Below are 14,776 nucleotides of genomic sequence, written 5' to 3'. Positions count from 1 at the left end.
TGCTACTCTGTTTTACAAAATTTTTCTTAGGATATGGGGGTCTCACTATGTTGCCCAGGCTGGTGTATCATGCAGTGGCCATTCACAGGTGCTGTCCCAGCACATTATAATCTTGAAATTCTGGGCTCAAGTGATCCTTCTGCCTCAGTCTCCCTAATAGCAGAGAATACAGTCACGTACCACCCACACCCTGTTCTTAAAATTTTTGTAGCTTTTGCATATTTCCAAAAGGCTGATCAAGCTTCTGTAGCAAAATATCAAAAATATTATAAACTAGGTAGCTTATAGACAGCAGAAATTTATTTCTCATAGTTCTGGAGGCTGAGAAGTCCAAGATCAAGATGCAAGCAGATACAGTGTCTGGTGAGGCCCCTCTTCCAGGTTTATAGAAGCTCCTTCTTACTGTGTGCTCACGTGGTGGAAGGGGCACTCTGAGGCCTCTTTTATAAGAGCACTACTCCTATTCCCAAAAGCTCTACCGTCATGATCTAATCACACCAAAGGCCCCATGTGCTAATATCAGGAGGACACAGACATTCAGATGATACTGTTACTGTAACAACACTGTGGTAAGGAAGCAGAAAGAGGCATCAATTAATGTATGTAAACATTGGTTACACATAAGACTATTAGTTAAATTGTCTTTACTTGTTCAAAGAACATAGCCTTTGCTTGAAGTGCATGCTTTGAACTATCATTGAAATGTTTTTATTTTATAGTTTAAGATATATTTTCCTAAATGGTTTATACCATGGATATAATCTATAGTCAGTTAATCAATGTTTACAGATCATTTGGCAAAGATGATATAGTAGAGGCCAGCTCTGAAAATCAGACTGAGTGGACGTGGGCATATAGGCATTAGTGACTGAACTCCTAAGTGAAGAAAAGAAATTGTAAATCGCTTTGTATTATCCATGTTCCTTTTTCTTTGGCACAGATCATCAAGAGCTGACTCTGCAAATGGATTTAATTTAAAAGATGTTATCTTTCATCTCTGTTGTTCTTGGTTTTATATATCCATTTTAATGCATTCAAAATGAGTTCCCAATCTATTTTTAAGTGATAATGCATTGTGCTGATAGAGCACATTAGGAAATGAGGGTGGAGTTTTGACTTACATTCCCCAAAGTAAAGTTTGTTAGTCAATTAGTTACAGTTCATTTATTTCAGCTTCTTTGTTCTAGACCACATGAGGAAAAATTATACTTGTTCAGAAAGCTTAAGAGAAGAATTATGGGAGATAAGTGAAAACAGTGGTGGGCACACAGACAGCTTTTTATGACGTAGAATCTGCAAATATTAATAAATTTGCTTGGGCAGCACCTGTGGCTCAGGAGTAGGGCACTGGCCCCTGATACTGAGGGCAGCGGGTTGGAATCTGGCCCTGGCCAAACTGCAACAACAAAAAAATAGCTGGGCATTGTGGCAGAAGCCTGTAGTCCCAGCTACTGGGGAGGCTGAGGCAAGAGAATCGGCTAAGCCCAAGAGCTGGAGGTTGCTGCTGAGGGCAGTAAAGTGAAACTCTGTCTCTTAGAAAAAAATAAAATAAAATAAATTCACTCTTGAAGAAAGTGGACGCAGAATGCTTTCCTGACAATCATGGGTAGAAATGAAGAACAAGCCCATTCACACATGCAGCAGATAATGACTAATTAGCTACTTGCTAGATGCTTCTTTCCTTTTACTCGCTCAGCCTTCCGTATAGTTTAGGTGTGGCCACTTGAGTTCTGGCCAGCGTAACTGGGCAAAGTGTTGCTTGTCACTTCCAAGCCTGGCTCATTCACACTTAGGCTCTTTCTCCTGTCTCAGCCTGAAGGAAGCCTTGTATGTTGAGTGCGGTGGAGCCACAAGATGGAAGGGATTCTGAGTTCTCAAACTATTTGGAGGAGAAGGATCATAGATGAATTATGAACAAATTTATATTGCCTTAAGCCTTAGAATTTTGTTGTTCATCTGTTACAACCATTCACTTGCCTCAACTGATGTAACAGGATAGTGCTGTCAATAAAGGATTTACAGGCTCAGTGCCTGTGGCTCAAGTGGCTAAGGCACTTCAAATCCCCAGCCCAGGCCTGCCTAACAACAATGATGGCTGCAACCAAAAAATGGCCCGGCGTTGTGGCAGACGCCTGTAGTCCCAGCTACTTGGGAGGCTGAGGCAGGAGACTCGCTTGAGCCCAGGAGTTGGAGGTTGCTGTGAGCTGTGATGCCATGGCACTCTACCCAGAGGGATAGCTTGAGGCTCCGTCTAAAAAAAAAAAGGATTTACAGCCTCAGCCTGCAAATAGCAGGCAACGGTCAGCTCTTCCTCTGGCCTCTCTTTGATATTTGCTAAGTAAGACCTGGCAACTCCTTTGGCATTCTTCCTTAATGGACCAATTTTACCAACTTTGGCTTGACTATCACAGTAGCTTCCTGACGGGCTTCTGCTGTTGCCTGTAACCCCTAGAGTGTATTATCAAAACAGTGACCAGAGTAAGCTCATTATTCTGCTCAAAATCATTCAAGCTTTCCAGCTGTTTCAGAGAAGCCAGAAGTCTTTTCAGTGGTCTCTGAGACCTCTTCTGATTTGCCACCTCTCCCCATTACCTCTTGTTCTTATTTCCTACTAGTCTCCCTTTCCACTTACTCTGATGCAGCTGCACAGATCTCCTTGCTATCCCTTGAACTATGCCTGTCCCCTTGCCCTGGAATGCTCTTCTCCCAGGGACCCACATGACTTGCTCTCTTATCTCCTTCCAGTCTTTGCTCAGAGAGGCCTTTTCTGAGCACACTATTCAAAACAAAACTTCTTCAGATTCCCTCTACCCTTTCCCAGCATTATTTTTCTACGTAGCACTTACCGCTTAATATGCTATAAAAATTTTCTTTTAAATTTTGTTTATTTTCTATTCCCTTCCACACCCTAATTAAAACGAAAGCACCATGAGAAAGGATTTTTGACTTAAAACAAATGCCGATCTAAAGTAGTACTTGGCAAATGACAACATGTTTTTGTTGAATAATTAAAGGCTGCTGTATAGATAAGCATGCAGGCCAAAGGAACACAAAAGAGAAACTCCTAATTCAAACTGCTTCTGGCAGGGAAAAATTTTCTGAAGAAACTTGCTGCTCTTCCAGGACTAGGAGCTGTTGTGGGTGTTGAGAGCAGGAGCCTAGGGTTCCTTCTGAGTCCTCAGCTTAGCTGGGCTGGCCGCATCAGTCGACACAGCTGATCACTGCCTTCCTGAAAGGCAGTAATCCAGACTCCAGGACACTGCGCTTTTCTGGCTCTGCTTTTTCTAGAAGTTCTTTCTCAGTCTCTTCAGTAGTTTCCCCCTCATCTTCCCACCTCTAATTGTTGGAGTGCCCCAAGGGTCAGTTCTTGGTCTTCTTTTCTTACCTGTCTACACTCATTCCTCAGTGATCTGAATAAGACAAGGTTTAAGTGCCATCTGACCCTCAAATCTGTATCTCGGCATGTGTATCTTTTTTTGAACTCCGGATATGAATATCTAATTGCCTACTGGGCCTCTCCACTTGGACATGCAATTTGTATTTCAAACTTAAATGTCCAAAACAGAGCCTCTTATGTCTCCCCCTCCCCTGTAGATTTCTCCATCTCATTTAACTGGCAACTCTACTTTTTTGGTTGCTCAGGCCAAAAACTTTGGTGTCATCTTTGATTCTTCCCTTCCTCTCTGCCAAGTCTACCTTCAAAATATATCTAGATCTTCTTCTCACCATCCTCACTGCCACCATCCGTCCTCACTGCCACCGTCTTGGTGCTGCCAGCCTCATCTCTTGCTTGGATTATTATAATAGCCTCCTACCTGGTTTCTTTGATTCTGCTCACTGCTGCCTGACTTGGCCCCTTCAGGCAGCTGTGACAACATATGCTTTTAGTAGGTAGCTAATAAGAAATATTCCCTTCCTACAGTTCTGGAAGCTGGGAAGTCAAACATCAAGGCACTGGCAGATTCGCTGTCCAGTGAGAGCTGTGCGGTTCATAGATGGCATCTTCTAGCTGTGTTCCCATATGGTGGAAGGGGGCAAGGTAGCTCTGTGGGGTTCTGCCCCCACAACCTAATGACCTCCTCAAAGCCCTCCCTCCTAATACATTGGGGACTAGGTTTCGACATGTGGATTTAGTGGGGAACACGAATGTTCAGACTCTAGCATTCTCCTCCGGCCAATCCCCACGCTGACACCAGAGTGATGTTGTTCACACCTGAGTCAGATCATGTCTCTCCTTTCCTCAGATCTTCCCAGTGGCTTCTCACTTCCCCTATAGGCACCTACAGGTTCCTTCTTGCCATCATCTCTGACCACTGTCCCCCTAATGCTCCTTCTCTATTTGGCTTTCTTGCTGATCCTTGGACATGCCACATGCTTCTGTCTCAAGAGTTTTTGCACTTGATCTCCCCTTTGTCTGGAATGTTCTTTTCCCAGATATCTACATAGATAGGTCCCTCACTTGCTTCAGGTCCTGACTTAGCTTCACCTTTTTCTTTTCTTTTTTTTTTTGAGACAGAGCCTCACTATGTCACCCTCAGTAGAGTGCCACAGCCTCACAGCTCACACCAACTTCAAACTCCTGGGCTCAAGTGACTTTCTTGCCTTAGCCTCCCAAGTAGCTGGGACTACAGGCACCTGCTACAACACCTGTCTATTTTTTTGTTGCGGTTGTTATTGTTGTTTAGCTGGCTTGGGCCGGGTTCGAACTCGCCAGCCTCAGTGTATGTGGCCGGTGCCGTAACCACTGAGCCACCTCATTTTTCAATGAGGCTTTTCTGGAATGTGCTACCTAAACTTTTAATGCCATTCCTTCCCCCTGCTTCCTATTACCTCTCTCTGAATTTGTTTTTCTCCTTTATATTTTTCGATAATACATGTAATTTCACTTCTTTCCTTATTCATTGTCTTTTTCGTCCACTCCAGTATGAGGCCGTGCATATGCTCTCATTTTGTAAAGACCACATCCTTGGCATGTCCTCCTCTGTAGTCACAACTTTAAACTCATGCTAATGGAAACGTTTGAGCACAGGCGAGGATTTGTTCTGCTTTATTCACTAGCACTTAGCTCTTGTTCAGCTTGTTGTGAATGAATAATTAGTGGATTAATTTGAGTTGATAAAACTGTTTCCTTAGTAAGAGTCCTTCCAACCTCAGGATTTGTTGGATTTATAAGAGTTATTTAGGCTCCAAAAATGGTTTGAATTGCTTGTCACCATCTAAAACTTGTAAGATTTCACATAAAAAATATGGATTTTCATTTCTTTTCAACAATTAGCATTTCTCACTGTCAGAGCCCGGATGCTAGGTCTGTGGCCCCAGCCTATGAAACTGTCAGGATGTGGACCGCTGCGCTACTGTCTTAGCTGGAGGGAGAGAGAGAAACAGTCTTCATAGGAGACTGAGCAAGAGGAGCGAGAGTCAGAGCGTGTGAGTGTGAGCAAGTCCGAGAGAGAATGCATCAGTGGCTAACCCCTCCTGCACTAAAGTAGTGAATCCTGTGGCTATTTGCACCGCAGGTGTAGAGACTGCCAAGCACTGATGCTCATGCTCTCGTGCGAATGAGAGCTGAATCCCTTCCCCCTGCCCTCATCACCAAGGTGTTATATTACCACCATGTTATGTCACAGATGTTTCTTATAGTTACAGAGAGTTCAAAGCTTAATTCTTGCTTCTCCTTCCCTTGAACTATATGGTCTCCTACATCTAACCACAACAGGCCCACATTCCCACATGGCTTACGTTAGCTGGAGTGGAGTAGCCATATATCATAGATTGTTGGTTGTTCCCCAGTATTGGTTTTCCTTTTGGTGAATAGTAAAGGAACTCCCAGTTTTTAGCAGAGCTCAAGGGCACCTGGAATACAGATTTAGCTTCCTTTACACTTGAGTGCGACCAGGAGCTCTGGCCAATAGGATGTCAGTGAAAGTGGTGTGTAAAATGTCTGGGAAGTTCCCAAAGGGAAGGAATGTACCTTTTTCTTTCCTCTTTTTATTGTTGGTTAGAATGTGGATATAATGGCTAGAGCAGTCTTGCCATACCACAAGGAGAAACCAGAGTACAAGAGCAATAACTTAGAACCTAGGCTTCTGATGATGATGGGACCAGCAGACCAGCTGAGGATTGGCATCCTGGATTTGATTGAGATAATTTGATTTATGTTTTATTTAAGCTATGTTGTTTTGAGTTTTCAGATAAACCTAATCCTAATGCATAAAAGCCCCAGCCTTGGGCAGGTGTACTTGGCTTTGTCACAGTTCCCATTAGTACCTAATGTCTCCCTAACATTGAAAAGGAGTTGCCATTTATATCACACCACACTGTTGGTTTTCTCTTCATTTTAAATGGGAAAATGTGTTTCAAAAGACGAAGAGCATATGTCCTCATGGAAGTAGAAACTATTCTTATATGACTAATGCTGCACAACAACTATTAATGCACACTGTACTAAATGTACCTAGCTTAAGAAGCTATTAGAAAAAAAAATTGCATGGCTCGGCGCCTATAGCTCAACCGGCTAAGGCGCCAGCCACGTACACCTAAGGTGGCGGGTTCGAATCCCCAGCCCAGACCCGCCAAACAACAATGACGGCTGCAACCAAAAAATAGCCAGGCGTTGTGGCAGGCACCTGTGGTCCCAGCTACTTGGGAGGCTGAGGTAGGAGACTCGCTTGAGCCCAGGAGTTGGAGGTTGCTGTGAGCTGTAATGCCACAGCACTCTACCCAGGGGGACAGCTTGAGGCTCTGTCTCAAAAAAAAAAAAAAAAAAAAAAAGAAAAAAAAATTGCAGTGAGAAGTGTCACCAGAATAGCAGATACATGTGATAACAAAGTTAATGAGATGAGGAACAAGAACTGCAATTACAGAATTTTTTTTCATGCAAACAGTAAGTGATAATGGTATAAAATATATTAAGTGAAAAAATATTCTTGGGACGAAAACTTTGTGCCAATGATGGGTTTATAAAAAGGTTAATTGCAGTGGAAATTGTGTCCTGAACAGAAACTAATCTTTGCAAATGCAAGTTTATCAATATTTCTTAGCGTGATGAGGCTGGCTGAGGTGAAAGGACTTATGTTACAAAGTTGCATGAAAAGATTAAATTATTTATAGGTTTTGAAATTTTTCAACCGATAGGAGTACAGATATAAAAGATTAAAAATGCTTTCCAATAAGCTACAGTCATTTGTGGTATCCAGAAGCTTTTATGTGTTTGAATAACTTTTGAACATCTAAAAATAATTTCTTTTTCTTTCTTTTTAAATTTTTTGTGTGACAGAGTTTTACTTTGTTTGCCCCCACTGGAGTGCTATGGTGTCATAGCTCACAGCAACCTCAAACTCTTGGGCTCAAGCAATTCTCTTGTCTTAGCCTCCCAAGTAGCTGAGACTGTAGGAGCCCACCACCTGGTTATTTTTAGAGATGAGGTCTCAGTCTTGCTCAGGCTGGTCTCCAACTCATAAGCTCAGGCAATCCAACCTCCTCAGCTTCCAGACTTAGGATTACAGGGGTGAGCCACTGCACCGGCCTTAAAATTTTTTCTGATTAATATGAGGGTACATACAATTAGGATATTTTCTTTGCATTTGTAAGTCTAAGTTATAGTTGTGTCCTTCACCCAGGAAGTGCCATACACCCAGAAATTGTTCCCGATGGGTAGAAACCTGCCAATTCTCCTCCCCTCCTCCCCACTTTTTGGATCTGAGTTTTTCTCTCATGTGACCAGGTTGTTAAGCTACAAGTTTCAAATTAGTATTGAGTCTATGTGATGCTTTCCCCAATCTTATGATACTTTACTCAGAAGAGTGTTCTCTAAATACATCCAAGTTGTAACAAAGGATACAAAATCTCCATCTTTTTTATGACTGAATTGTATTCAATGGTATGCATATACCATAGTTTATCCATTCACAGGCACTTGGGTTGTTTACACATCTCTGCAATTGTGAGTTGAGCTGTCATAAATATTCGAGTGCATGTGTCCTTATAAGAAAATGACTTTAATCTTTTCACATGAAAAACCCTTATCTCTAATAATTAGAGAAATGCAATCAAAATCACTTTGAGGTATTATCTAACCCCAATGAAAATGGCTCACATCACAAGGTCCTAAAGCAACGGATGCTGGCATGAGGGGTAGAGAGAAGGGAACATCCATGCACTGCTGGTGGAACTGCAAACTAGTCCAGCCTTTATGGAAAGAAGTATGCGGAGTCCTCAAAGAACTAAAAGTAGACCTTCTGTTTGATCCTGCAATCCTACTACTAGGTATCCACACAACTTTTGAACATTTTGACACTGATCACCACATCAGGAAATCATTTTTGTGTTGTTGAGTGAAGTGCTTGTCAATGGGACTTCGGGAGGCATTCCAGCAAGTCAGTTTTGACATTGGACTTGTTTTACAAATTGCAAACCCATGGTGGCAGTTTGTACAAGTTATATGATATGTTTGTTTAATAATTCAATAGGAGTCACATCTAACTGAAAAAAAAACCAAAACATGTCATGAATGTAGTAATTCATACTGTGAGGTTGGATGTGCTACTATGGTTTGAACCACAAGACACATCACAGCTTTCTTTATTTGATGAATTGTATGCAGAACAGATGTGGTGTGAAACTGAAGTGTTTTTTGGATGGCTCTAAGAAATTGGTTTGGGTTAGCTAAAGTAGGTGTTAGTTGAACTCGTTAGAGACAATTTAGTCAAAGAGTGTGCCTTGGGTTGATAGCATATAGGCTCCATTTTTCTGCAAGTCTGTTCATAACTAGTTATACAAATGAATTGATCATTTTATTCATCTAATTTCTAGCCAAATTATGTCTTTAGGAAATTCAGCCAAGAAAAATCTGGCCTACTTTCATATGCAGAAATCATTTTCCATAAATTTAAGTAGTGATTATCCCTTGTGGAGCTAAGAATTGAATTCTAAAATAGTTATTTGATTTCAAAATTTACAAAAATGATCAAATGAGTCACTTTGTCTTTTTTCAACTAGTATTGAGCTCAAAAAATAAAGTTGGCTCAGTGCCTGTGGCTCAAGTGGCTAAGGCGCCAGCCACGTACACCTGAGCTGGCAGGTTCGAATCCAGCCCTGGTCCGACAAACAACAATGACGGCTGCCAGGCATTGTGGCAGGCACCTGTAGTCCAGCTACTTGGGAGGTGGAGGCAGGAGACTCACTCGAGCCCAGGAGTTGGAGGTTGCTGTGAGCTGTGATGCCCCAGCACTCTACCCAGGGGGACAGCTTGAGGCTCTGTCTCAAAAAAAAAAAAAAAAATCAGAGTGGAGCAAACACTCTGGGCCATTGCTGGAATCCCACCACGGGTAATGGACCCCTGAGCTCCCACTTTTAATTCTACTCTATGTCTCTTGACTTTCTTTACCATGGCTTCTAACTCTATATTTCTTCAGTCAATCGCTGCCAGTCCACAAGTCTCAGTGGACGCTGCTCTTGGGGCAGGATCCTGACAAGTCTAGCATGCTGAAGTGTAGTTTTGGAAACTAACCTTGAACTGAATTCTATAAATAAGTCAGATATTTGCAAGGTACAAAAGAAATTGAATGAGGAATCTATGTTTTGAGAAAACTGTATCTGTGAAAAACTTTTACATTGTCTATTTGAATAAAGTTAATACTTCTCCCCAAAAGTACAGAAGAAAATATCCCATTTCTCTTGTTCAAGAGAAAAAAATGATAAATTATCATAAAAATGTAATAATTAAAATACCTATTTTAATCGGGCATTTAAATTTTATATCAGAGAATTTAATCTCTCATATATTTATTATGTTAGATGCTTAAATCACAGTACAAGACAAATAAAGAATATAATTCTTCTATTTAATTCTTGCTCCCACCATCCTTTATTCATTCACCATGTCCTCCTCCCTTTTGTCAGCATTTGATATTGTGAGCCCTCAGCTTACCTTTCTTGTACTCCTTCTGGGTACAAAGGTAATCAGTCACCCCAAATATGTAAAATTTTCAGAAATATTTGTCCTTTTTCTAAAATAGGGGAAAACAAGAGAAGAAATCCAAGTCAAAGGCAATGAAGAAATTCAATACGACCATAATATTGCCAGATATGAAGGGACTAGAGGTAGGGAAGTCTGAACTCAAGATTTTATATAGTTCCCTTACATTAGCTATTGAGATTTATAAGGCAAGTCTCCCAGTATAACCTGCCTACAGGAGAAAATTCATAAGCCTCACGGAGCCCACTAGAAAAACTCAGAGAGTCCCTATGTTGGGTATGTAGGCCCAAAGCATTCTTGAGAATAGGGACTCTGCCACTTTGAGAGAGGAAATCTACAAGATTAATGTAATACCTAAGCTTATAATAATTAATTAACAAATTTATCACTCATGAAATGAGTAGTTAGTTGTTTTGTAGTTAAGTGGTTAGTAATGGTGTTATTCACTGATTACTTCAATAAATTTATTTTTTGGCATCACCTGTTTACCAAGCAATGTTCCAGGTGTTGGAGATAGAACAATAAACAGACAAAATCTCTGCTTCATTTGAGTACCCATTCTAGAAGGGAGACAAAGAGAAACAAGCAGACTATGAAAGAGCTGAATTTTGGCAAAAGCTTAGGGCCCAATAATCTTGAGATTTTTAAGTAATAAGAGTTCTGTCAGCTGAAGGATTATTGTATCTTAGACTTTCATTTATTCTTATAACTCTGTAAAGTGTATTTTATTCTCCTTCTACAAATGAAGTAATTAGCTTCGGAGGTTAAGTAACTTGCAAAACCAACAACATCAGTGTGACTCCATAAAGATTCAGATGGAAACTTCGAAAGTTTAGTTCAGGCAAAACTCCATGTTCATTCCATTAGAACTGGAATATTCATTTAGGATAAGACAATTCATGAAACTTTTATAATGACACCCTACCTTTACCTTCAATGAATTTTAATTAGTCTTGAATATAGACTTCTATTTTTGTACTTCACAGTGAATAGCATTTTAAACTGCTTTCTAAATATTACAATTTGAGATTTTAGAGTAGGAATGAACTTTAATTTTCTATTCCAGTTTTCTATCTCTTGCCTTCATTTTTAACTAGTGAAAAATGAAAGTAAAAGATATACAAATTCAAATTCATATCTTTTGATATCAGTCCATTATTTATTATTAATTTCTTTTTTCTCTTTTCTTTTTTTTTTTTTTAGAGACAGAGTGTCTCACTTTGTTGCTGTCAGTGGAGTGCTGTGATGTCACAGCTCACAGCAACCTCCAGCTCTTGGGCTTAGGTGATTCTCTTGCCTCAGCCTCTGGAGTAGCTGGGACTACGGGCACCCACCACAACGCCCAACTATTTTTTTGTTGCAGTTTGACAGGGGCCGGGTTCAAACCCGCCACTCTCAGGCACTGCTCAAGAATTCACATTGTTATGAAGAGCAATAAGGAAATTGTTGGTACTCTTCTAGGGTATGATGACTTTAAATAGGTGGCGGTGTGATATCACATCAGAATTTAGAAGGATTACTAAATAAGATTAGATTTTGCTAAATGGAAATAATATAACAATGCTGCTTCCTGGAGGACCTGAAGTATGAATGGGTTTCCTTGACTTATGCTAGATTCTGTTCTGTCTTACAAAAATATAATAGATGGGCAGTGCCTGTGGCTCAGTGGGTAGGGCACCAGCCCCATATACCGAGGGCGGTGGGTTCCAACCTGGCCCCAGTCAAACTGCAACAAAAATAGCCAGGCATTGTGGCGGGTACCTGTAGTTCCAGCTACTGGGAGGCTGAGGCAAGAGAATCCCCTAAGCCCAAGAGCTGGAGGTTGCTTTGAGCTGTGATGTCACAGCACTCTACCAAGGGCGACAAAGTGAAACTCTGTCTCTAAAAAAAAATACAATAGAATTTTTCTTTATTTTTTTTTAACTTTTTAATGTTTAGATTCCATAAAGCAAAGTTTTCTGTTAAAGGGAGATATTTTTAAGAATTATGCCCATTTTTGTAAGTTAATCATGATTATCTTGGAAAAAGAAGAAAATAATTTCTTCTCTGAAGAGTAAAATAAAGATGTTTTCGGTTAAAAAAAAAAAAGAGAGAGAGAGAGTTGGGTGGTGCCTGTGGCACAGTGGGTAGAGCCTCAGCCCCATATATGGAGGGTGGAGGGTTTGAACCCAGCCCCAGCCAAAGTACAACAAAAAATAGCCGGGTGTCGTGGTGGGTGCCTGTAGTCCCAGCTACTTGGGAGGCTGAGGCAAGAGAATCACCTAAGCCCAGGAGTTGGAGGTTGCTGTGAGCTGTGATGCCCCAGCACTCTACCCAGGGCAATAAAGTGAAACTCTGTCTCTACAGAAAAAAGAAAAAGGAGAGTTGACTCCAATGCCAAAAACACAGAGTTACCAGCCAGGTCTAGGGCTACTTGGCTAGAAATTCTGCACACTGTATGTAATAACCATTAAAAAACTAACAAAGTATAAAAATAAGAGAGGGTTGGAGAACTTAGTCTTAAACATTGACTTAATTGTATTTTTAGAGACAGAATAACTAATCAGATTAGGATTGTGATACCATTTCTTTCCAAGCCTCAGGAAAGCATGAACTAGGGAAGCTATAGCAACACACTAGCACAAAGTTTATTAGGACTTTCAGGAGGCGGCTTGGTGCTTATGGCTCAAGTGGCTAAGGTGCCAGCCGCATACACCTGAGCTGGCGGGTTTGAATCCAGCCCGGGCCTGCCAAACAACAAGGACGACTGCAACCAAAAAATAGCCAGGCGTTGTGGTGGGAGCCTGTAATCCCAGCTACTAGGGAGGCGGAGGCAGGAGAATCACGAGCCCAGGAGTTGGAGGTTGTTCTGAGCAGTGATGCCTCAGCACTCTACCCAGGGCAACAGCCTGAGGCTCTGTCTCAAAAAAAAAAAAAAAAAAGAACTTGCAGGAACAGTGGTTAGTCAGGAGGATATAGGGCACTGGTAGAAACCTACACACAGAGACATATGAACAGTGTTGGTCTTATTATTCCCCCTTGTTCTGAAATTTGAATTGTCTCATTTGAAAAGAAAAAACAGAAAACAAAAAGCTAGATGGCAGCAAAATATCATGCCTGCCTTATTTAAAGCTGTTTTTGACAGAGCTAGTGAGATAGATAAATTTGTACTATAATGAATGACTGTAATAATTCTAAGCACTAAGGAATTTTACTACAATGATCTAGGTAGCACAGGAGGACTTCACATATTCCTTGCAAAGAAGAAAAGCTGTATGCATGATTACACTTTGTTAGATTTGTCCCCTGAATTTAATATTTTCCCAGAATTAAAACATAAAAACCAACTTCATTCGGAGAACTAGATTTATCTTTCAGATGTTGAGAGCCTCCTTCACAACACAAACCAGCTATTTTCCATAGCTTTGTCTGCAACACTTTTTGAAAGACACAATCCCGAGGGTGCAGCCTTTTTGCCATCCCATTCCTGGCATAGTTTGAGGGATGTTAAGTTTATGGCTTTTTTTTTTTTTTTTTTTTGAGATGGGGCCTCAAGCTATCCCCCTGGGTAGAGTGCCATGGCATCACGCTCACAGCAACCTCCAACTCCTGGGCTCAAACGAGTCTCCTGCCTCAGCCTCCCAAGTAGCTGGGACTACAGGCGGCTGCCACAACCAACGCCTGGCCATTTTTTGGTTGCAGCCATCATTGTTGTTTGGCGGGCCTGGGCTGGGGATTCGAACCCACCACCTTAGGTGTATGTGGCTGGCGCCTTAGCCCCTTGAGCCACAGGCGCCGAGCCAAGTTTATGGCTTTAATGACACTCAAGAGTTTTTAAGTTCAGGGTCAATAATGAGTACCTGGGATGGGCATAGTGGGTCATACCTATAATTCCCAGCACTTTAGGGGCTTAGGTGGGAGGATTGCCTGTGGCCAGGAGTTTGTGACCAGCCTAGACAATATAAGGAGACACTGTTTCTACAAAAAAAATTTATAAAAAATCAGCCAGGCATGGTGATATCTATAAGTCTAGCTACCTGGGAGGCTGAAGCAGGAGGACCACTTGAGGTTTGAGGAGTTTGAGGTTACACCTAGCTACAATCACACCACTGCACTCCATCCTGGCTGACAGAGTGAGACCCTGTCTCTAAAGCTCTAAAAAAAAAAACCCCAAACCAAAAAAAAAAAAAAACTGGCTTGGTGCTGTAGCACAGTGGTTACTGTGCTGGCCACATACACCCAAGCTGGCAGGTTCAAAGCCAGCCTGGGCCTGCTAAACAATGACAAAAAAAAAAAAAAATAGCTGGGCATTGTTGCATAATAAAACATGTGCACTTACTATTTCTATATATTTTTAAAAGCTAAGCATTTCACAGGGATACCATGAATGATTTTAGTTAAAACTGGGATCAAGTTGAACTGGGATCAGCTACTTGGGAGGCTAAGGCAAGAGAATCGCTTAAGCCCAAGAATTTGAGGTTGCTGTGAGCTGTGACACCACAGTACTCCACTGAGGGCAACATAGTGAGACTTTGTCTCAAAAAAACAAAACAAAACCCCAAGACCCCGAATGTGGAAAAAAATTCAGTTGAAAGAGAAAATTTAACAATTTGTTTATAAAACTATATACAGATTATGTGTTTTAGCTTTTCTAATCTCCACTCATTATATCATTTTATAGAAAAATCAAGTATTAGCATATAATTGATAAGTAATGAAATATTTCTGAAATAGAACTATGTAGCCCTTACTTTAGTATCCAATTTGAAGTTTTCCTTTCTTTTTTTTTTTTTGAGACAGAGCCTCAAGCTGTCCCCCTGG

The 14,776-nt window shown here is 41.1% G+C and overlaps 1 pseudogene; it reads left to right on the top strand.

Moving 5' to 3' along the window:
- The first annotated feature begins 11,400 nt into the window (after positions 1 to 11,400).
- LOC105888084 lies at positions 11,401 to 11,566 on the top strand (annotated as a pseudogene).
- Positions 11,567 to 14,776: the final 3,210 nt, after the last annotated feature.

The sequence above is a fragment of the Otolemur garnettii genome, unplaced genomic scaffold, assembly GCF_000181295.1.
Source record: "Otolemur garnettii isolate 467f Iridium unplaced genomic scaffold, OtoGar3 scaffold00005, whole genome shotgun sequence".
NCBI lineage: Eukaryota > Metazoa > Chordata > Mammalia > Primates > Galagidae > Otolemur > Otolemur garnettii.
The sequence above is the reverse complement of the archived record's forward strand: the minus strand, read 5'-3'. Positions and strand labels throughout refer to the sequence as shown.